The sequence below is a fragment of the Corvus cornix genome, chromosome Z (assembly GCF_000738735.6).
Source record: "Corvus cornix cornix isolate S_Up_H32 chromosome Z, ASM73873v5, whole genome shotgun sequence".
Classification (NCBI taxonomy): Eukaryota; Metazoa; Chordata; class Aves; order Passeriformes; family Corvidae; genus Corvus; species Corvus cornix.
The window spans coordinates 34,468,069-34,490,257 of NC_046357.1; the positions used below are offsets into that span (position 1 = coordinate 34,468,069).

A 22,189-nucleotide genomic window follows, 5' to 3' on the forward strand; every position below is an offset into this window, starting at 1 on the left:
GTCCAAAGGAAGTTGAATATGAGTCAGCAGTGCCCTGGCACCCAGGATGGCCAACCCTGTCCTGGGGTGCATCAGGCACAGCATCGCCAGCCAGGAAAGGAAGGGGATTGTCCCACTCTGCTCTGCACTGGAGTAGCCTCACCTTGAGTGCTGTGCGCAGTTTTGGGTGCCACAATATTAAAAAAAGACATGAAGCTATTGGAGAGCATCCAAAAGAGAGCCACAAGGAAGGTGAAGGGTCTGGAAGGGAAGCCTAATAAGGAGTGGCTGAAGTCATTTGGTCTGCTCAGCCTGGGGGAGACCTCACTGCAGTCTGCAACTTCCTCATGAGGGGAAGCAGAGGGGAAGGTACCAACCTCTTCACTCTCATGACCAATGACAGATCTTGAGTAAATGGCATGAAGTCAGGGGAGGCTTAGGATGGATATCAGGAAAAGGTTTTTCACCCAGAGAGTGGCTGGGCACTGTAACAGGCTCTGCAGGGAATGGTCACAGCACCAAGTCTGTCCAGTTCAAGAAGCATTTGGACAACTCTTTCATGCACATGGTGTGATTCTTAGGGATGGTCCTGTGGAGGGCCAGGGGTTGGACATGATGATCCTGATGGATCCCTTCCAGCTCAGCATATTCTAGAATTCTGTGATTTAGTTTTATCAGCATTTTCTTTTAGTAGCTTTTAAAAAACAAGTTACCAACTTAAATAAAACCAAAACAACAGTTTTCCTAACTTAGGTCTACAGTATTCATCTACAGCTTTTCCGACTACTCTAGTATTATTCTGTACGGCGAAGGCTTCAAAGACGGATAGTAGGGGCTTTCCCCCTTCCTGTATGTGGTGGTGCGTTCCCCCCCACTCCTTTCCAGGCTGCAGTGGGATCTGAGAAAACACTTATCAGGCCTCATCCTTGAAACCACCACCTGGGCTCAGCTCTTTTTGAGCTTATCAAAAAACAGTCACCTCTTAGGAACTCCTAACAAGCTTCTGTTTTTCTCGTGACCAGCCGTGGAAAATTCCTCTCTAGCCTAAATGGCATAACATTCCCATTCTCACACTTTGAAAGAAAGGGTTGACCCAAACTGTGGACAGGATCAAACACTGTTATGACTAAAGCCCACTCTCTTGTGACCCTATAAACACTGGTCCTAAATGGGGCCCATTGAGCTCTCCTGGACCGCATAGGGCCTGAAACCAGAAATCAATTTTTTGAGCGATCTCAAGCATACTCATTCAGGATGTCACATGTATAATAAAATATCACTTTAGAGAACTAGGCCTTAAAAGTCCTGAAAATTATAATCTCCTTCTGTTGTTTACTTGATGGTAGGCTAAATTTAGTACAGCTAAAGCAAATTTTTCCAAGTCTTGTATTTTCTATTTATCATTTATCTAGACTTTATATTTTTATTTTTAAAATACACTGCCTAAAATTATTCCGTGTAAGCATGCTTTCATTGTATCTTTCAAATTACTAATGGAACTTTAATGAAAACTAACCCAAGGACATAATAAGCATGGTTTATCAGAACTCAGGAGATCATGTAACAAGTCATTACCTATAAGCACCTTCTACAGCTCAAGAAACTAATCTTCCTAAAATTACCTCTGAGTGCACAACTACAATTTTTTATTTATATTTACAGCTTCCATATGTATAGGTTAAATTAAGACATGTTTCCATCTGAAGAAGCTTAGCTGACTGAGGAAAACAATGTCCTTTCTGATACAACTGTCACAATACTTCACTGTATTTTAGAAAAAAACTTCTAAGATATTAAAGATTTTGCCTTCAGTTACAGATCCTTATGGAGCAAAAATATAGTGGTTTTTTTTTTTAAATGCAATGAATAAATGATGAAGTAACAACAAATTTCCAGACAGACAATCAGGTATACACAAGCACCTATAAACTCACCTCATTTTACAAGTATACCTCAACACCTGCATGATCAACACAGACAAATTAACGCAATGACCTTCAACAAGAAGAATGCCTCCATTTTGCCTTCACAAGTTTTAATAGCAGTGATAGAATGGACACCTCTCAACCCTCAGGCAATCAGCAGTAAAATGTGCCTTGTTACTCCTAATAAGCAAAACAATCCAAGAGGGGGACAATTCACTATAGCTTTTAAAATCTGTTTCCTACAATGCACTAAAAGATCACCAGTTCTATTGAGCTTACACTAGCATCAAGTAAAGTGAGAAATCCCCTTTAAATAGTTATAGACAAATTTTCATCATTCCAACCCATTAGTGGCAGATACTTCTGTTTAAACTGTTCTGTGAAAATCATCCTTTGGCAGAAAATTCTGTAAATAATCAGACATACCATGCTTCAGTAAAACTTGTGACTATTTAATTGTCCACAGCTCCACAACCTTTCGACTTGCACCTTCATTTAACTATCAGGAATAGAAGTCACTGGAGTGAAAGCAACATAAAAAAACACATCTATAACCAGCAAATTTTTAACAGGTCTCAACTCAGGAACTTGCTTAACATCTGTAATACTTGTATGTACACGATACACTGAGCAGTCTTTGCAACAGCACTGGAAGTACAGATGTATATAATCATGTCATCATCCCCCTCTCCTACCAAACAAACGAACCAAAGACCAACTGGTCTTCCTACTTGTGGAATTTAAAAAATTCACAAAGAAGGATAAAGGGAATGCCTTCACTTTCAACAGAAGAAAAGTGTACTTTAATCATGCTTTATCTATTTTTCATTCTATTTTTTCCATATAAAAGGCATTAGTGAAACTAATGGAACATTCAAGCCCAGTATTGTTGTGTGGGAATTAACCCAGCTCTGTCCAGAGGTTTCAAAAGCTCTCAATCTTCTCGTAAAGAACAGTTGCACCTGCAAAAGATGATCATCTTGGCTGGCCCAGCTCAATAATTCACAGACCAAGGCTTCTCCATTGTCTGAGCCTTTGAATCAACTGGAAAGAGATTGGGAACCTCTGATCAAAACCTTCTTTGAAGTTATATGGGTTGATTACAGGTAAGCAGCAGTGATAACACTACAGTCCCTAAGCCAGACATCAGCTGTTGATTGCAATTAAAAATAGGCATAGGATTTTGCCTGAAAAGGAACCGCTAGTTATCAACATGCACAGGTGGGAAAAAAAAAAACAAACAAAAACCATTGACAAAACCAGCGATAAATTAAAGAAAAATGAGATTCATGAAGCAAAAGAAAGTAGAAAATGGCATACACATGCCATATCCAGAGTGCAGAAACAAAATAAAAAAAGCTCAATTAACTCCAGTTTTTAAGTTTATTCTCACACTAAATACATTTAGGTTTCTGAAATTCACATGAACTTTCAGCATAAAGGAAAACTGTAGGACTGCCACTTTAAGCATTCATAAATAAATAACCCATAAAACAAAAGAAAGTTAAGTTCTCCAGAAATTCATTTCAGAAAACCTTGCAGGCTTAGTGTGGCTTTTTACAGCTTATCAACAGTGAAGCTGCACAAAAGTAGAGCGTTTTACTAAAATTAAACTGATTAAAATGTAATAGTTTCTTATTTGATCTGCTTCACACATAGGCAATATTACAATCACATTAAATATTTGGATAAGGACTCACTGACATTTTGATATATGTTTGCCCTTTGAAGAATTTCTTGCTTCTCTCTTGGTTCAAAAAATAAATTCCAAAAATTGAGCACAAAAATGCAAAAAAAATTTCTTCAGTCTGGTATTAAAAACTGTTGGCTGTTCTACTGATTAGGAATCAAGCTAATGAAAGAATAAGAGAACTGACTCACGCCAAATGAGCTTACAAGATCTTCCTTAAAAAAAACCCAACCAACCAAACAAAAAAACCCAACAAACAAAATAGGCTTGTCAACACAAACTTAAAGTTCCACACTAATTCATGCTGTGGTTCTTACATAAAAAAAAAAATTTCTAGTCTATTTTCTTTCTAACGGCTAAGAACAAATGTATGTTTTCCTATGCATACAGATGGCAGAGCAAAACTAATTTTGAAAATAAAAAAATTTGCCCACTACTGCAATATTATCCACACCTTAGTATGAGAACAACAAAGAAACATATAGTGCATTTTAAAAGACTTTTCTTATAGCTCTTCTCTACTCTTGTCTCAAGCAGCATAGATAAGTACAACCTCTTTTATTCTTGAATGATTTGCCTATGCTAACAGAAGACAGTGTTCAATATCAGTATTATTCCGTCATTCTACTATGGAATCATCATCAGCTACCAAAGTTTAGCCAAACAGCTTTAAAAACAGTGACAAAGTTTACAATATACTTAGTAACATTAAGATATTACTTCTTTTCACTGCATAGCTAAAATTCTTGCTACGGCTTTGCACAATATACCACAACTCTGAAATACAGTGATTTCTTTTCAAAGCATTCTCTTACAGGCAATGCAAAAATACTTGCTGATTTAACCTTGTGTGTTGTAGTGGTTTGGTTCAAAATATCCATTACTTACTTATTCTCCTTCTGTGAGATAAGAATTAGGAGAAAGCAAAGCAGGCACAGAACTTAAAAGAATATAAAGAAGTTTATTAACATACCTAAAAGAAAGAAAAAAGTCAGACTAAACCTTCAGAACACTTCTCCTCCCCCCATCTTTCTCCCTTCTCCCACTGACAACGTAAAAAGACAACCCTTGAGATTTTTTTGGTCAGTTTACCACCTCTATAATAATCTCTTTCTTCAGTTCACTTAGGGAGAGGAGTCTCTCTTGCTCATGCTATGGAGACATCTCCACAAGAAACAGTTCTCTCATGGCTTCAATGTCACAGCAAGACAGCCGCCCAGGTTGGTTCTCTGCTCACAGGTGAAAGTCCCTTCCTTCGACTTAACAGCTTTCCCCACAACTGCTTTTGAGGGTCCAATCTTGAGCTACTGGGGTACCATTTTAAGGTTGAGCTGTTCAGAAGCAAAGGTTCTCTTCACCTATGTCTGGGAGCATCTTCATCTCTAGGAACAGAGGTCTTCTTCTTCCCTGGGAGCAAGGGTCTTCATCACTTTCATCTCTCTCTGTTCATGCTTCTCATCAAATCACAGCTACTTCAACATTTGCTGGTTTCAGCACAGATACTTTTGCTCACAATTGCAGTTTGAGCACTCCACCCCCCACTGCTTTTATGAAATTACAACAGGTACTCTAATGTATCATAGTCCATCACCATAGCTCTACAGCAGAATTTCAGCTTCTAAGCTTGAAGCATCTCCTCCTTCTCCTCTCTCGGGGTTTTCAGGTTTTTCTTCTTCACTGACTTTGGTGTCTTTATGGTGTTTTTTTCACGTGCCTTCACCTTTCCCTTTCTTTTGACTTGGGAGAGGATTGATGTCTGCAGGCTTCATCTGTTCTGGATCTGAATCTCACCTGGGCCCTGCAGCTGGAATTCCCTTATCGCTGTTGGTCACCTGCTCTTTGCCGGGCAGCAGCCTGAGATGAATTTCGGCCGCACTGGGTGAGGGCCGGCCTGGCCTGGCTGTACCGCGCGGCCGCCCGCACGGAGCAGGGCTGTGGGAGGCTGGCCTGCACTGAGGGGGCTGCGCCGGGCGTCCAGTGAGCAGAAGCAGCTGAGATCTCAGCCAAGCCGCACCACGGCTGACCCGGCTGGGCCGTGCCGAGCAGGGCCCAGCCTGGCCCTGCTGGCCGCACCGCGGGTTCCCAGTTACCTGTCTGAAAGCTGGAAGCAAGAGAGGCTTTCCCGGGCTTTGTTCATTCTTAAATGTAGATCACAGAGGCGTGTCAAGCTTCTTAAGTGGCTTTAAAAAGTTGCCAATATTCAGACTAGCCAGTTGGTTGGTTCTATTGGGTCTGGAGGAAGCTGTAAGCACCTCCTTGCAAAAGAATCACTTCTGTGACTGATGGAGCCCTCTTTAACTAAAGACCCTGCCACTGCAAACAACTTTGCATTTAACCACAGGGCAAGAACCTGCACAGACAGAACAGTAACAAGCTGTCACAAGCTTGTGTAATTGCCCGAAGTTGGACACTTTTGCATCATGGCAAATATGAACCAGGTTAGCTTCTCAGTTGATGATCACAGGGCTGGAACACATCTCTACAAAGTCAGGTTGAGAGGTGGGATTGTTCTGCCTGGAAAATAGAAGGCTTTGGGGAAACCTTACAGCAGCCTTTCAGTACCTGAAGAGGACCTACAAGAAGGCTAGAGAAAGACTTTTTACCAAGGCAAGTAGCAACAGGACATGATGGAGTGGCTTCCAAGTAAGAGAGAACAGGTTTAGATTAGATATTAGGAAAAAACTTTTTACTGTGTAGCTGGTAAGACACTGGAGCAAGCTGCCCAGAGAAGCTGTGGATGCCTCATCTCTGGAAGTGTTCAAGGCCAGGCTGTACGATGCTTTGAGCATCCTGGTCTGATGGAAGGTGTCCCTGTCCATGGCAGGAGAGTCAGAATTAAGTGTTCTTTAAGGTCCATTCCAAACCACAGAGTGGTTCTAGAACTTTCCTTCCTAGTAGGTAACTATCTTGCTCTCCCCCTGAATTAAATAAATAAATAAATATGCACAAAAATAACAGCTGCCCAGGATATCACATCAGCACTGCACAATCACTACACTTGCTACCACCCTATGGTAAATTCAAGTGAACTTTAAGTTTCACAATGCAATTATTTTGTTCTTAGTCATGCTCTTACAGACAGAAGCGACCCAAATAATTTATTACAATTCTAAGCAAGTTTACTCAATTTGGTTTGAAAACATTCACAAGAGGTCTCTGGAAACCATAGAGGAAAATATGTATTTAAAAAAGTAAGGAATTTCTCTGTTCTCTGCTCGTGTCTCCCCAAGGAATATACTTTGGCCAGCCTTCGTCAGAAGACTAAGTTTAATTTCTGTTCTGCTAGTCAAAGGAGCATTGCCACAAAGCCAAAAGGATCACTCCAACATTCTGGAAGAGCAAGCCTAGGGCAAACATACCTACCCCTGCTGTTAGAAGGTAATGGAGTGGTAAGTTACTGCACTTTTAAGTCTCCTAGACTGATTAATCATTGCAAATCAAACTCTGGGGTTTACAACCCTTGAGAAGCCTGGCTGATCTAAGCATCAGTTTAAGTGCACAACAACCACTTCTCAACAATCCAGGCTAGCAGTGCTGCTACACACACCTTCAAACATTGAGGGAATGTAAGTCACATACAGTTTTTAGGGGCAGGGGGATGATCTCCATTTGATGGACCACTTGCAAACTTTTTAGTCTGTGCATCGTAAGTACCAAATTATTCTTTTTTTGAGTACCTTGTTTTTGAGTACCCTGAGAAGATGCCAATGTTGAAGAATGGTTAGAGGATCAGGGACATGGATCATTGATAGAGCTGCAGGGTACAGATCAATAAAAGAGCTGTACAAGCAAATGCCTGCATGAGAAAAGCCTGCATGAGAAACAAGCCTGAGAACCAAAAGGGAGTTTTAAGGAGGTACAGTGCTGTGCTGATAAGATGTACTGACCATGAGAGGGGAGGAAGAACTTTGATTTCTCAAGTTAAAACATAAATAGTAGAAGCTTGCCAATGTAGTCTTTTATCTAACCCAATTATGTAGAAACAAGAATGCGCTCTCATAAGTTTTAACCAATCAAGAACTGACAAGCATGTATACTCATACTATATAACTGCCTCTGTATTACCAATAAACGAAGTTTGCTTTATCAATCACACTGATTGTCTGCATGTCTTCCCTCGCCGAAGTCAGCAAGATGCCACTGCAACACTAAATTAAACCTAGGCATAATAAAAAATTCTCCTAAACCAAATGTATGAATTTGTGACACCAAACAGTTTTACAAGACCAATTTTGCAGATATACCTGAAATTTTTTTCTCTCTAATGCAGCATGCCTCTACAACTTTATGAGTAAAGGTCCACAGTAAAGGAGATATCTTGTTCCTGCATTCAGAGGTTCACACTTCAGCAATTATTCTTATTATGTACAGTTTCTCCAGCTGTTTTAAAACTTTACTCTTGACATATCTTCAAGACAAGCTGTGATAGGTCCCCAGTTTGGAGTAGAGGGCCATAATACACTAAAAACTGTGTGTGTGAGAGTACGCCAAGTAATCAATGTATCAATACTTTATACTTGTGCAACACAGCAACCATCCACCAATTTTAAATTTAAACAAAGCACATAAACATTCGAAGTTCTTATTAAAACAAGCTGTTATTCACAGCATTGATTAGAAAGTCAAAATTTAATTGTTATGAACCCCAGCCTAAGTATCCAGTGAGGATATTGACAAATAATTAGTAATTCAGCACTAGGGGGAAAAAAAAAAAAAAAAAAAAAGCAGGACCAGGAAACACTGGAAAAAGATGCGGTTAGAAAATATTTACCTACATTACAGCTTTCTATACAACCAAAACTATTACAAGATTTGCTACAAGATCTTTTATTCATAAATTTGAGACACATGCATCTAAACTTCTCCCATAACCAACATCACAGTAGTTACAATCATAACAGACAGTTTTTAATGAATCAGATGTTAACTTGGGTTTCCACTGAACATAAACACTGACTGCCTCTATTCTAATAAAAACGTAGCTCTTTCTAAATCAGCTGACAGTAGGAAGAATAATTAGAGTGAAATTATTTATAAACTGTGGCCCCTTCTACTCAGAAGAAAATGGATTAATTCTTTAGGGATTACTACAATGAAGGAGCAAACAATTCCGTTTTTTCCAAACTGAAGCATGATCACATTGATCGAGAGATACTAAACTCATATTCCAAGCATAGGAAAATTTCTCACTACACACCTGGTTTTAAAAAAAGCTTATAGACATAGTTACACAATTCAAATCAATAGCATTTTTCATCCTATCTTTGCAATGATTGGGGGAAAAAACCCCAAAAAAACAGAACTGAAAAAAGGATTCAGGGAAAATGATCTGTTGGCTTTAATGTACAGTTCAAAAAAGCTGAGTAGTCAGTCCTAAACCGAATTTGTCTTACCTATTTTCTTCACATTCAGCCATTTTAACTTGTATTAAATCAGTTCTCAAATGCATTCACATAAGTGTTTACAGTGAAAACATAAAGCACTTAAATGAAAACACTTGCTGTTAAGAATGGCAGGTCTCTTTCTATAGCTACTAACTAAAAATGAGATCTTAAGTTTTTCCAGATCAACTGCAGAATATTCACTCACTGTTAAAAATCTTTGCCTAAAGAGATTATCACATTTGAATGGTAAATAGCTACAACAGATGTCAAAGTTGCAATCTGCATAACAGCAAGTCACTGAAAACAAAATTCAGCATTGTATTATGTAACCTCTAACTGCAGGTAACTACACTGGTTTCTCTAACTCTGGAGGGTCAGTGAAAGAACAAACACTATTACTTTAAAAGAAGAGAAATCAGCTGTAGAAAACTTATATCAGATATTTGCAATATTAATTTAAATACTGCAGTCAACACTGGATTCATCAGTAAAGACAATGGTAACTCACTAAACCACCAATCATACGTTCTTTTCTAAGATGCGAACCATCATAACTGTGACATAACATGGTATCTTCTTTGCTTGTGTACAGTTCTTTCACATTTTTGGTGAAAAAAACCAACACATCCTGCATATGTGTGTGTGCATGTGTTGGGAAGGAGTAAAACAGAGCGGAAAGTTAAACTGTGAAACCAGTAACTCTTCCTAAAAGCTGCAGAGACATCAGAACACACCAATCCTCATACCACTTGTATTTGTTAAAAACCACAGAAGAAAAATGCATAAAATATTAGCTCTGATTTTAGTGTGCTATCTGCATTCTCATGAAACTAATTAGTAGATCTGAAGTATTTAAGAGGATGATAAACTATTTCAAGTTACTCTGGAAAGTTATTTACTGGACTGTGAAAAAATAAACTTTAAGACATCTGCATGTGTTTGAGTATAGCTGACTTAAAACACTACGTTGTCCTCATTCTCTAGTTGCAGAGAGGTAACAAAATGATGGCAAGAAGGAAAGTCAAGGCTTCCAGAATGACAATCACCTTGGAACTACTTGTTCCCTACCATACCATGTTTGACCCACAGTAGACCTGCTTTCCTTTCTTCAACTTTGGTGGTAAATTGTATTCAAAAATGCTGCTCTGAAACTACTCCACTGTGCATGCTGCACAAATGCAAATGAAATGAGAAAGTAAATTAATTACGATAGAACTTGGAGGCAGCAACAGGTAAATGTAGTCGGGTTTTTTGCTTTATAATCTAATTTTCTCTCCAGAAAGTTTTATATCTGATCTGAATTAGATTCACCAATAAACATGAAAGTGTATTTCCTGAGATTCTGCATCAACCTTGGGTATTGGTAATAACAACAACAATCCTTCCAGAAAACACACATCCCTCTTCCCTTTTGAAAATGCACATGCTTATTTGCAGAGAGGACTAAATTGTCTTGTGGTGCTTCAAACAAAGTTGAATCTACTCAGCTGGGCAGCAGAGAAGGGGAAAAATAGAAATTGAAGAAGGGAAAAAGTGAGGTATCTTCCAGCTAACAGGATCTCAGGAAGAAGAATATCCTTCCCCATAAAATCAGGTGAGGCTTTCTAGAAGTCTGTCCTAGAGATAATCAAAGTAAACACAAGAACAACCACACCTCTGCATTTTTTGCTGACGCTAGCTTCATATTTCACCACCTCCACCCAAATATAAACTCTCCTAGAAATGTGATTAGAAGCTTAAGCACAAGCAAAAACTAGGATGTTTATTCACACCATCACTTTTCCTTCTTCAATTAAATTATACCTAGGAGCAAAAGAAAAAGCCTGCCTCAAATAAATCCATGTAAATGTGGTTCTTCAAGCCTCTAGCCTAAAACTATCTGCAATGCAATGCCTATTTCACTGCTGGTTAGAAATGTCACTGTCACCAAGGTTACAGCATTTGAAAATGTACTTTTCATCCACTGTCAATACAGACACATGTCTCTAGTGGCATGAAGTAACATTAACCTGTCTCATCTCTTTCCACACAAGCCACAGGTGTGTAAACACAGGTATAACTGAAGGCAGGAGTGAAACTCCCCCCAGCTTGAACACGTAGGAAGGTCTGCTTGCACTCTCATCTTCTGTCTGGCACCTAACAGTATGTATGCTTTACTGACAAAATGGAGGTGTAGAAAACAGAGATGTAATTCACCTGAGATGTACTCCTGCAGTGTAGGTAGGGACTAAAGGAGATTTCTGTGCTTATTCACTCCTCCCTTCAGCAGTAGGGAGAGATGACCCAGAGGCCAGCACTCTCCCTATCACCATAAAACTGTAAGAATATGCAACACCCTGTGGTTTCCAGGTATACCAAACCCTTAACCCTAAAAGCACTCAAGAACAGATTTCTATGAAGGCACATCAAAGTCAGAATCTACTGTTAAAGTGGTTTTGAAGACATACTTGTCAGAGTACAGATTTTGGCCTATCATATCTCACAAAATCTCAGCATCACAATATCTCATTTGCAGTTCCAATGACACCTAAACAACCAATTAACGGGTTTGTAGGCCATCTTTCACCATTAAGACAAAGAACTTCTGAAGGGGATTTCTGAAGAAAAAGGTAATTACATCCATTTAACAAAGGTCTCTGCAACTGGAACTTTTTGAGAAAGAAGGAATAAATTGATCTGTAACATGTTTGCCCCCATTCTAGTTTCACTGTAATGTTTATCTCGTTGTCTAAAACATATATGGTTATTAAACATGACAGGCAAGCAATTATCCAGAATCAGTCAACTCTTTTCCAAGTACAATTTTATGAGTTATACAAGCTCCATATTTGAAGCATTATTTTTACTAACTTTTATCATTCCTAGAAAATTGAAGAAAGATGGTCTAATCTGCAGACACTTTTAAGGGCACAATTAAAACCAGAAATAAGTCACAGATATGCAGCAGAACACACATAATACTTCTCAGTCCATGGCAGGTACTTAACCTTTGCTTACTAAAAGAACCCTAAGCACAACTGTGGACTTCAGCAAACATTATGTTTGTCAAGGTATCTAGAAAAGTTTATCAACAAAACTTTACAGATTTTTCACCAGGAAGCTAATCTAGAACATGGCTTTTCTCATGCTACTCAGCTCACAAAACATTAAACCTAGAAAGCTGAAAATTTCTCTATTCAAAAATTTCAACTGAAACCACAAGATAATATACTGGACTTGAGTTGTCTTGGTTCCGTATTCTAGTGAAGACTTCCATGTAGGAAACACAAATACTAAAATAGGAAAAACTGAAACAGTTCTGAAACAAATAATTACTTGATTTTAATAATTAGACAGACCAAAAGTCTGACATCTAATGACTCTTTCTGTCCTTATCCACCTAGGGTAAGAAATCATAATCTAGCAAAGTTCCCTTTTACATTTAAATTGGATTAAAAGAAGTTCATGGGAAAAGAAGTTGGGCAGTTGGGTTTTGCTTGATTGTTTTGTTTTTGTTCATGGTTTTTTTGAAGTCTATGGTGACATTTTACAGACCTTAGCATGATGGCACAGATCATCTAGGGCAGCTTACTAAATTACAAAGTAGTAACTAATTGATACAGTCCAATTTTGTTAAAAATACCATATGGAACAGAAGGCCTGAAGTTGGGCGCCCATTTAGTGTAAGTCAAGTATTTACTTGTTGGGGTTCAGGATTTCTTCCTTTTGTTTCTTCCTCTTCCATGGGAATTGTTGGTCCCATATGTTGCTAAGATTACAATTATACGAAACCGGAGTATAGTAGGAGAAACAAAAGAAGTTGCCCCGGGAAGGGTGTGGCTCGATACTCTCTATGGGGGGGGGGGCGGGGGAGATCTCCTGACAGTGTAACTGGGATATGAGCGGAGATGCCGTTGAGACTGGCGCGGGGGAATGAGGTTGGAGGCGGAGCAATGCTTGCAACCTCTGTGCTCTCCAGGCGTCTGGAGGGAGAGATGGTCGGAGTCTTGCTGTGTGGCGGGGAGGAGTTGTCACTCCCCGGGCCGGTATGCCTCAGTCCTGGTCCGTTCTTCTGTCGTGGGGTGAGCTTCTGCCTGTTGAGAGCAGCTACTGAACTGGGACCTTATTAACATCCTACTCGCTAAAAAAAGAGGACTTTCACCATCTGCTGGGGTGCCTCAGGGGAAAGCCCCAGGATCCTCGAGCCCCCTACCCCTCCAAGGGAGCCTTTTCCTTGCCCTGCTGGGGAGCCAGGTGCTCCGGCCCCACCCCTGCCTGTTTTTTTGGCACGCTGCTTCATGGTTTCTTTGCTACACTGTACCCCCGCACATCCTGCCTGCCGGGGTGACCCTCGGTCGCAGCTATAGCTGCCGAGTTTTCAGATACATCTCATCTACCACTCCAGGATGCTGCTCAGCCCTGCCTTCCCAGCTTGCTTCTCCTGAGGTTCCTGCTACAGCTCCTTTTGCTATCCAGAGGGGTGCACCAGGATCAGCTGCCCCTGGGGATTCATAAAGAAAGCCCCTTCTCCATCCGTTCCCGGCGGCTGCGCCCGCCATTGTGCACGCGGAGAGAGACGGCCGGGCCCACGCCACAGCGCCCCCTGCAGCCGCGGGCACTCATCACCCCCGCCCTGCCCGGAGCCAGCAGCGCCCCTGCCGGCCGTGAGCATAACTGCACTGAAGGGGAAAGCGCCTCAAGAGCGGGAGGAGACTGATAGCGGGTTTTCTGTTCTTGTTTGTTGGTGCTTGTTTGCCTTGTTATACATACACACACTAGTAAAAACCCGCTATTCCTTTTTTCCATATCTTTGCCTGAAAGCCCCTTAATTTCAAAGTTATAATAATTTGGAGGAGAGGGGGTCATATTTTCCACTGCAAGGTAGGCTCCTGCCTTCCTTAGCAGACACCTGTCTTTCAAACTGAGACATTACCAAATCACTGAAATCCACAGAACTACTCTCCACAGCACCTACTCTCATCAGTATTTGTAGGTGCAGAACTTGAATACCGTATTGGAATATTCCACAATAGCACTAAAAAAATCACACAAAAAAACGCCAACCAACTGAAAAAAAACCCCAAACCCAACCCAATCAAAGAGCTAATCAAGTCTTAGGGATCTATAAGTCTTATCAAAAATACTATAAATACATAAAAACATTTCAAGAACATCTCAACCAAGGTGCAGTAACTGCAAAAATTAAAATATGATTAGGTAACAGTTACAACTAGTAGACACCACATGTAATCACAACTCTTTCTATACATTTCATTTTGTGGAACTCTTACAACAGTTAAGTTTCCAAGTCAGTCATTCCAGACCTCATGTAACATAGATTTACAGCAGTTTCACAACATACATTACAGGAAAGAAATAAAAAAATATAACCTGGATTTGTAGAACCATCCTCCACAACCTGAAAGCCAAATCCATTCACCTCCTGAATTCTGTATGTCATTAGCAAATTCACATTTTACTCAGTAACAGAAAGTTAACTTCAACCACCACATGGTGAAAGCAGTTAGACCAAATTAAATTATTTCACCATTGTTTGAAATGGATCAGTGACAAGGCCCCTTTGTCTCTAGAATCAACTGTTCATAGCTAAATACAAGCCAGGTAACTACACTGTTTTAAGGATCCCAATATGTATTCATGTCAGAGACGTAGTTGGAAGCAGTCTACACGCTCATAAGGCAAAGTCAGATTCCCTGTTCTTTTAAGGCAGGTGGCATGATGACATCTAGATAGCATCTGGACAGGCAGTGGGACACATCTTGATATACAGGAGATACTCATTAGGAGAACCAGTGTCAAGAAAGATCAGTATTCACCCTTCCATCATGAAATCACTGACCTCTGAAGAGCAGTAAGAGAAGGAACATGAGAAAAACAACAAACCAAAAAATTCTCTCACACTTGTCATGACTAACAAGCTATCTAACCACACAACAGGAAACAACTTTCTGTAAGAGCATTCTCTCTTTTGGTTCAGCTTCAATGAACAGTTTTCAAAGACGGTTTTCTAAACCAGTTTGTTGAATTCGTTTTAGTCACCTATGAAAATATATTCTCATGCCATACCATCAAGAAGTCAAGTTTGATCTTTCTACTACCTGGTGAAAGAAAGAAAATGAGACGAGAAACAAAACGGAATGATGAGAAGTTTGCAGCCAAAGGGTTCATTCTTAGGAAACAAACAAACAAAAGGTTAAAAAAACTGTGTTTTGCTTCAGTAAGCAGAATCCTTCTAAAAATATTTCATTTGTCAAACATTAAGCAAATCATGCATTACATTAACACACAGCTCTTGCATCAGCCAGAGGTTTACAGATCTGAACATGTCAAAGAGCGCAGCCTGGCAACAAATCGCAAAGATCTGATCGCAAAGATACTGGCTAAGAGGATGAAAGAATGCTCAGACTGGGAGAATATAAAATACTGAAGAATAAGAATGTACTAAAAGTGTTTATTACCTTTAGGACTGTATCCTCCTTGGTAATTTCATAAATATTTAGAACTACACTGAGTCATGATTTACTTAAAGATGCATTGAAAAGCATGACTGATTAAAAAAAAATAGTTAATTTCTAACTTCTTACAGCAAGCTGATCACTGAGACTATATTTCTTGGACTCTTCTTTTTCCTCAGTTTCATTTGCCAAACAGTTTTTGAAAAGAGGTTTTACTAGTATCAGGTTTTAATGTTGACTCCGGCGAGGGAAGACATGCAGACAATCAGTGTGATTGATAATGCAAGCTTCAGTTTATTGAAATTCAGACTTCGCTTTTATACACTCAAATATGCCTACTTGTCACTTCTCTATTGACGCTGGGTAAAAAGCTACATTTTGCACGTATTGCTAATGTTGCGATTTGGGAAATCAGGGTTCTTCCTCATCTCTCATGGCCAGTACATCTTGTCAGCACGTCCTGTTGTTTATCTATAACAGGATTGTCAAGAACACTGCGTTTGTGTCCTTGCCTTCTTTCTTTATTCTCATGATTTCTGTTCTCACGATTTCCTTTCTCTGCAGCTAGCAAGAGGCCTGCTGATTTCTGCAGTTAGCAAGAGGCCTGCTGATGTCAAGCTAAAAAGGTGTTTGCTTGTACAGCTCTTCCAGGGACCCATGTCCCTGATCCTCCAACCATTCCTCAACAATGCTTTTAATTTGGTTGAACACAGCCTAGCATAACTCACAATGGCAAAAACACTGCAGTGTCTTCACTTAGTGAAGATGCAGAGATTTAGCAAGTTCTTCAACTACACCTGCTCCGTTCGGGCTATGATGGCCCACAATACTGATTTTTGACTAAACACAACCAAGACAGAAATCTTCAGAGTGTCATAGAAAAGAACATAATGACAAGCTAAAGTAAAGATGCTATAGATAAGAAACTTCACAAAGATGATGAAATAGAGACAAATTTTACAGCATAAAATTTAGCTCTAGCAACAGTACTGCAATGTCGGAGAGTTAAAAATGACTAATTTTAAGTTATCCATTATTTAAACAGATGTGCTGTGGATAGCTTATTTTTATTTTGTTTATTTTGCTCTTCAGCCTAAGAATTGGCGCAAGTATCCAAAGGCCTATTCTGAGGGAGGAGCTGCACACTTCAATGTATTTCACATTTTTAGTAGGTGAGCATAATTTCAAAATGCAGTAGTTATCACAATGAATGGCAAATTAACTATAACTGGTAAACTATTCTAGTTTAGAAAATATTGCCTTCAGACTGAAAAACGTAAAAAAAAAAAAGTAACTGACTGCTGCAGGAATCTACTGATGTATCAGGTTATAGACTTTTGCTTGGACTTTTCCATCTAGAAGTAACACAGTTGGCTCAGAAACCATGACGTAGATACACATTCCAAAATGATCTTGTAACTTGGATGACTTAAGTTTTATGTCGTTGTAAACTCCTTCTGCATATTATTTTCTCCATAATCAATATCTGCTAATCAATGCTTATTAATGAGGACAAAAAAAGTAGCAGAAAGAAGTATTAATATACAATATTTATTTCCCATATTTCTATCTCAGTAAAAGCTGCATGATTATGCCATTCCAATGCTTCCCCACGAGAAGCTTCTAAAGCAAAGTAGACAAAAGACGACATAGCTAGGACATTTGTTACTTAAGAGCAGTGCTCAAAAACCATGGCTATCCATGTGTATAAATAAAGACCATGTCTTTAAGTATGATCCTAGAAAAATGAAACATTTACTTCAAATTACAGTAACATATCTAGAAAGCAAATATACAGCATCATGTCTTCACACCTTCAGCATTCACCCTTAAGTTACAACCTAGAAATAACATCGTTCCATGGCAGATCACTTTAGATAAGCTCGAACTACATTCAAGTGCTTTGGTTTTACGTCACAAGCAGCAAAAAAATAAGCCATGTTTATCAAAGCCAGAAGGGGGTGCTCTGAATAACCGAGGCGGAGGGTACTGAGCATTTGCCTTACACTACTAAAGAGGTCAAAAGCATGCTGTCTTGTTTTCATTTGGGAGCTCACTCAACTTCACATTACCATGCCTTTTTTACAAAAAAAAAAAAAACCCAACCAAATAAACAAACAGTAACAACAACAAAAAAAACCCAAAATAAAAAATCCGAAAGCACTCCTTTTAGGAAAAAGGAAATACTTCAATTTGTATTACTGTCATCACAAGGGCATATTAATCTGTGACACAAAGCTAGCAAAACAAAGACCTGACAAGTGTAAATTCCAGTTTTGTATTCCATGGTTTCCAAGCTGTTTAAGATACTACCAAGGAGATATATGAAACGCAAAAAAAGCCAAAAAGCCTATGCTACGGGTTTTACCTACACAATGCCTATTCTGACATAACTAGTTCAGATCTTCTCAATGGGATTGTGCAGAGTTGACCCCTTATACCGAATCATGTCCTGAAAGAAAAGGCCCCAGTTCATTTCCGCCAAGTGTAACACAGTATTTCATCTCAGCCAGCACTTTGGTGCATCAGCCTCCCCCCACCCAACACGAGAAAAAGATACGCACATTCCAATCAAGCCTTTCTCAGCGGGACTCACCCAGTTCCCCCCTCCTTCCCTCCCTTCCTCCCTCGCCCTAGGCCTTGCCAGGTTCCCAAATCACCTCTGATTTTAGGTTTCATTTTGTTGTAAATAGCAAAACGAAAGGAGAAAGCTTCCAAAGCGAGGATTCTTACCCTTGAAATCCCGCCATGCGCGCAAATAAGGAGGGTGAATTGTTTTTCCTTTCTTTTTTTTTTTTTTTTTTGGACGGGAGATGAAGGGGGGGGGGGGAAGAAACAAAAGCCTACACGGAGGAGCGGCTAAGCAGCGGAGACTGAGGGAGAAGGCGGAGACCCTGGTGGAGGAGCAGGGCGAGCGTCAGCCATGTTGTGTGTGTGTGTGCCTGTATGAGTGTGTGTGTGTGTGTGTTGGTCCAGTATTTACAAACCTGCAGCTGCAGCAGCGCTTGGAGCCTGGGAGAGAGAGGGGAACGCAGGGAGGGAGAGGGAAGGGAGGAGGGAGGAAAGGAGAGAGGGAGGGGGGGAAAGCGGCACAGCAGACAAAGGATCGCAGCAACGCGGAGCGAGCGGGGCGCACACGCACCGCGCCGGCGCTGTCTCCCGCGGCCTCGACTCCCCCGCCGCCCTCACACCCCCCTCGTCCCGCTTTCCCGCCTCCACCTCCCCCGGGAAAGGCTTATCCGCCAGCAGCCCCTCGGCGGGGCCCCAGCCCGCACACAATAGCTCCGCAGCGGGGAGAGGGGGAGGGTACCGCTCCCCTCCGGCTGGATGCGGCGCGGGGCCGTGCCGGGGGAGGGCGGCAGAGCCGCGGAGGCCGGGAAGGGCGGCGGGGGGTTGCCAAGCAGCCGGAGCGCTTGCGGGGGAAGGGAGAGCAGAGACGACACCGCCAGACCGGAGCCGCCGCGGCCCCGATGCCGCCTACGGCTTCCGTGCGGGGAGGATCCACGATGTGAGAGCCCCGAGGGAGGCGAGGCGCGGCCGGGCTGGGAGCGCCGGTCCCCCTACAGCGACTCCCTCCGGCTCTGCCCGGTACTGGGCCGGGCCAGGCCAAGCCAAGGGCGGCGCGACGGGCTGCGCTCCCCCCGTCCCCTCCCTCGCCCCGGTCGCTCACCTGCCGGCGGGGCGGGCGCCCGCGGGTGCCAGCGCTGCCGCTCAGCCCCTCCCGGCCGGGCCGCTCAGCTTCTCTGCGGCGGCGGCAGCAGCGGCGGCGGGCACATCCGCTCCCCTCGTCTCGCTTGTCCCCCCCCGCCGCCTCTGCCTCCTGCTCGCCTCTGCCACATTTGGATCCCCCTCTCCCTACACGAGCTCCTCCGCCAGGATAGAGGCCTCCTCACCTTCCTGCCAAATAGTGAGCCTCCCGCATCGCGCCGTTCAAAACACAGGGCCGGGGCCCGCCCTCCTCCCCCGCGCCGCCCCCCCGCCGGCGCGCAGGGCGCACTGCGCCTCCCCGACTGCGGCGGGCGCGGGGGAGCCCCACCCGCCCCGCCATGGAGAGGGTGCGCGGCCTTGGGAGTGCGCCTGGCGGGCAGCGTGCTCCAGACGTGCCCCAGACGTGCCCCAGGTCACCGTTCAGCCTTCTGTGTGTACAGAGAGTCACGGAACCATCATAGAATGTCCTGTGCTGGAAGGCACCCACAAGGATCATCGAGTCCCAACTCCCGGCCCTCCAGGGGACATCCCCAGGAGTCACGCCATGTGCCTGAGAGCATTGTCCAAACACTTCTTGAACTCTGTCACGTTTGGTGCTGAAGAAGGTCAAGAGTGTAGTGCAGATGCCAGAAGGCCGACTAGCATTTCACCTGAGCAGGGAAAGTATCTGTAAATAATACAAGCAAATAACTGCATTTTGTATGAAAATTGTCTTCTCATTTTAAAAGAGGCAACATTACTGGGCGAAAGAAGGAGTAATTCCTTCAAAACTTAAAGGGTTCCCTGAAAATATGTTCATCTATGCAATAAGGACATGAAAAAAGTGGGGAAGCCTTCAAAAACCTGTGCTGAACAAGAGCAGTAGTTACAAATTCTTACCCTCTCTTGAAGGGCTGTCCTGCATGTCCCTGGCAGGCTGAGAGACAGTACCTGAGGGAGCAGTAAATGGAAAACTTGCAAGTAATCAAGACTTGTTCAGCAATTGACAGACCATAGATAAGTGTCATCTTTTCAACTGTTAGTGTCAGATGCCAGCACATCTAGGAGAAAAGTTGTACGTTTCTTAATCCTATTTTCTAATTCATGAGGTATGCATGATCTAGATGGAGTGGGACACAAGGAAGAAATTTGGTAAGCCATACCAGAAATTTAGAGATGAGACTGTGGCTAAGGCATTAATCACAGAGGGGGGGAAGTAAAATTATCTGTAAATGTGTTGCTGAAAATATGATACAGCATCATCAAATCCTAGTCCATCGCTTTGGTAAATCATTCAAGCACAGACATCTAAGATCCATTCATACTGTCACGGTGACAGCAAAATGGGAAACATCCGTAAGATTGTTACCTTCTAACAAATTTGTTTAGTAATGAAAGCAGGTGAATAGCTGGTCTGCCGTAACAAATCAAACTCGTACCTTTTTCTGAAGCAAGGCTTGGCAAGAAACTAAGTCAGTTTGGGGAAGGGAAGATTTAGTTCAAGGAGTGGACATTTGGGGTTTCTTAGTTCAACAGTAGCAAGTGCACAGGGTAAGATCCCAAGTCACATTTACAGATCACATAATTCATGAATTCTGTGCCTGTGACAGAAAATAAAATACAGATATGTGAAGGTACAAACATACATACTTTACTTAAAATTCTTATTTGCAGAACAGGAGAAGAATTGTATTTTCAGTTAGTCCTTTGTTGTTTCCACATCTCTTAATTTCATCAGAGGGACTGTATCCCCAGTAATTCCTATGACAAAAGAGTCCTGAGCTTCTGAGAGATTATTCATTTGCAATTTAAAGAAATAAATTTCTGAGAGAGAGAAAAGAGAATGAGAAACAATCAAGTGGGGGACAAAGATTGGCAAATATGAGGGTACAGGTTAATTACCTGTACCTGAGGGTACAGGTAATGCCATGCCATCCCAGCAGGATTGTGAGATCTCTAACCAGCTTTGCATATCACTGAGATATGACAAGACAGTTGTTGAGATGGGCAATTATTGGTTAAATTTTCCTGAAATTAAAACAGGCGTAGAGTCATAGAATGGTGTAGGTTGGCAGGGACCTTCAAAGATCATGTAGTCCAATGCCCCTGCAATGATCAGGGACATCTTCATCTAGATCAGGTTGCTCAGAGTCCCATCCAATCTGACCTTGAGTGTTTCCAGGGATCAGGAATCTACCACCTCTCTGGGGAACCTGTTTAAGTGTTTCACCACCCTCATCGTAAAAAATTGCTTCCTACCATCTCTAAGTCCCCACTCATTTAGTGTATAATCACTGTCCCTTGTTCAGTTGCTACAGATACTGCTAAAAAGTCTGTCCCTGTCTTTCTTACATCCTTTGCTTAAGTACTGAAGACCTCTCTAGTGCCTTCTCTTCCTCAGGCTGAACCATCCCAAATCTTTCTGCCTTCCTTCATAGCAGAAGTGCTTAATCCTTTTGATCATTTATGTATCCCTCTTCTGGACTCACTCCAACAGATCAATGTCATCTGTTTGCTGGGACCCCAGAGCTGGATGCAGTGTTCCAGGTGGGGTCTCACCAGAGCAGAGCAGAGGAGCAGAATCCCCTCCCTCCCCTGCTGCCCACGCTGCTTTGGATGCAGCCCAGGACACGTTTGGCTCTCTGGGCTGTGAGTGCCCATGGCTGGGTCATGTCCAGCCTCTCATCCACCAGCACCCCCAAGTCCTTCTCCCCAGGGCTGCTCTCCATCTGTTCATCCCCCAGTCTGGATTGATACTGGGGGTTGCCCTGACCCAGGTGCAGCAACTTGAACTTGGTGTTGTTAAACCTCATGAGATTCACATGGGCCTGCTTGTTGAGCTTGTCCAGGTCCTTAAGGATGGTATCTTATCCCTTAGTTGTGTCAGTAGCAACTCTCAGTTTGGTGTCGTCTGCAGATTTGCTAGGGGTGCACTTGACTCACTGTCTGTGATGCTGATGAAGACGTTAAACAGTACTTGTTCCCCTGGAGATCCTTGAGGGACACCACTTGCCACCAATCTCCATCTGAACACTGAGCTGTTGAACGCTATTCTCTGGATGCAAGCAT

General features: G+C 42.0%; 1 protein-coding gene across 3 annotated transcripts in view; it reads right to left on the reverse strand.

Annotated features, from left to right (window-relative positions):
* Positions 1-19,405, reverse strand: part of SPIN1 (spindlin 1) — a 76,196-nt gene extending 56,791 nt beyond the window's left edge. Inside the window, exon 1 of one of the 3 annotated variants that reach the window (XM_039567756.1) lies at positions 19,327-19,405. The gene's annotated coding sequence lies outside the window, so the exon portion shown is untranslated. The other 2 variants (XM_039567757.1, XM_010399952.3) reach the window with 2 other exon arrangements.
* Positions 19,406-22,189: the final 2,784 nt, after the last annotated feature.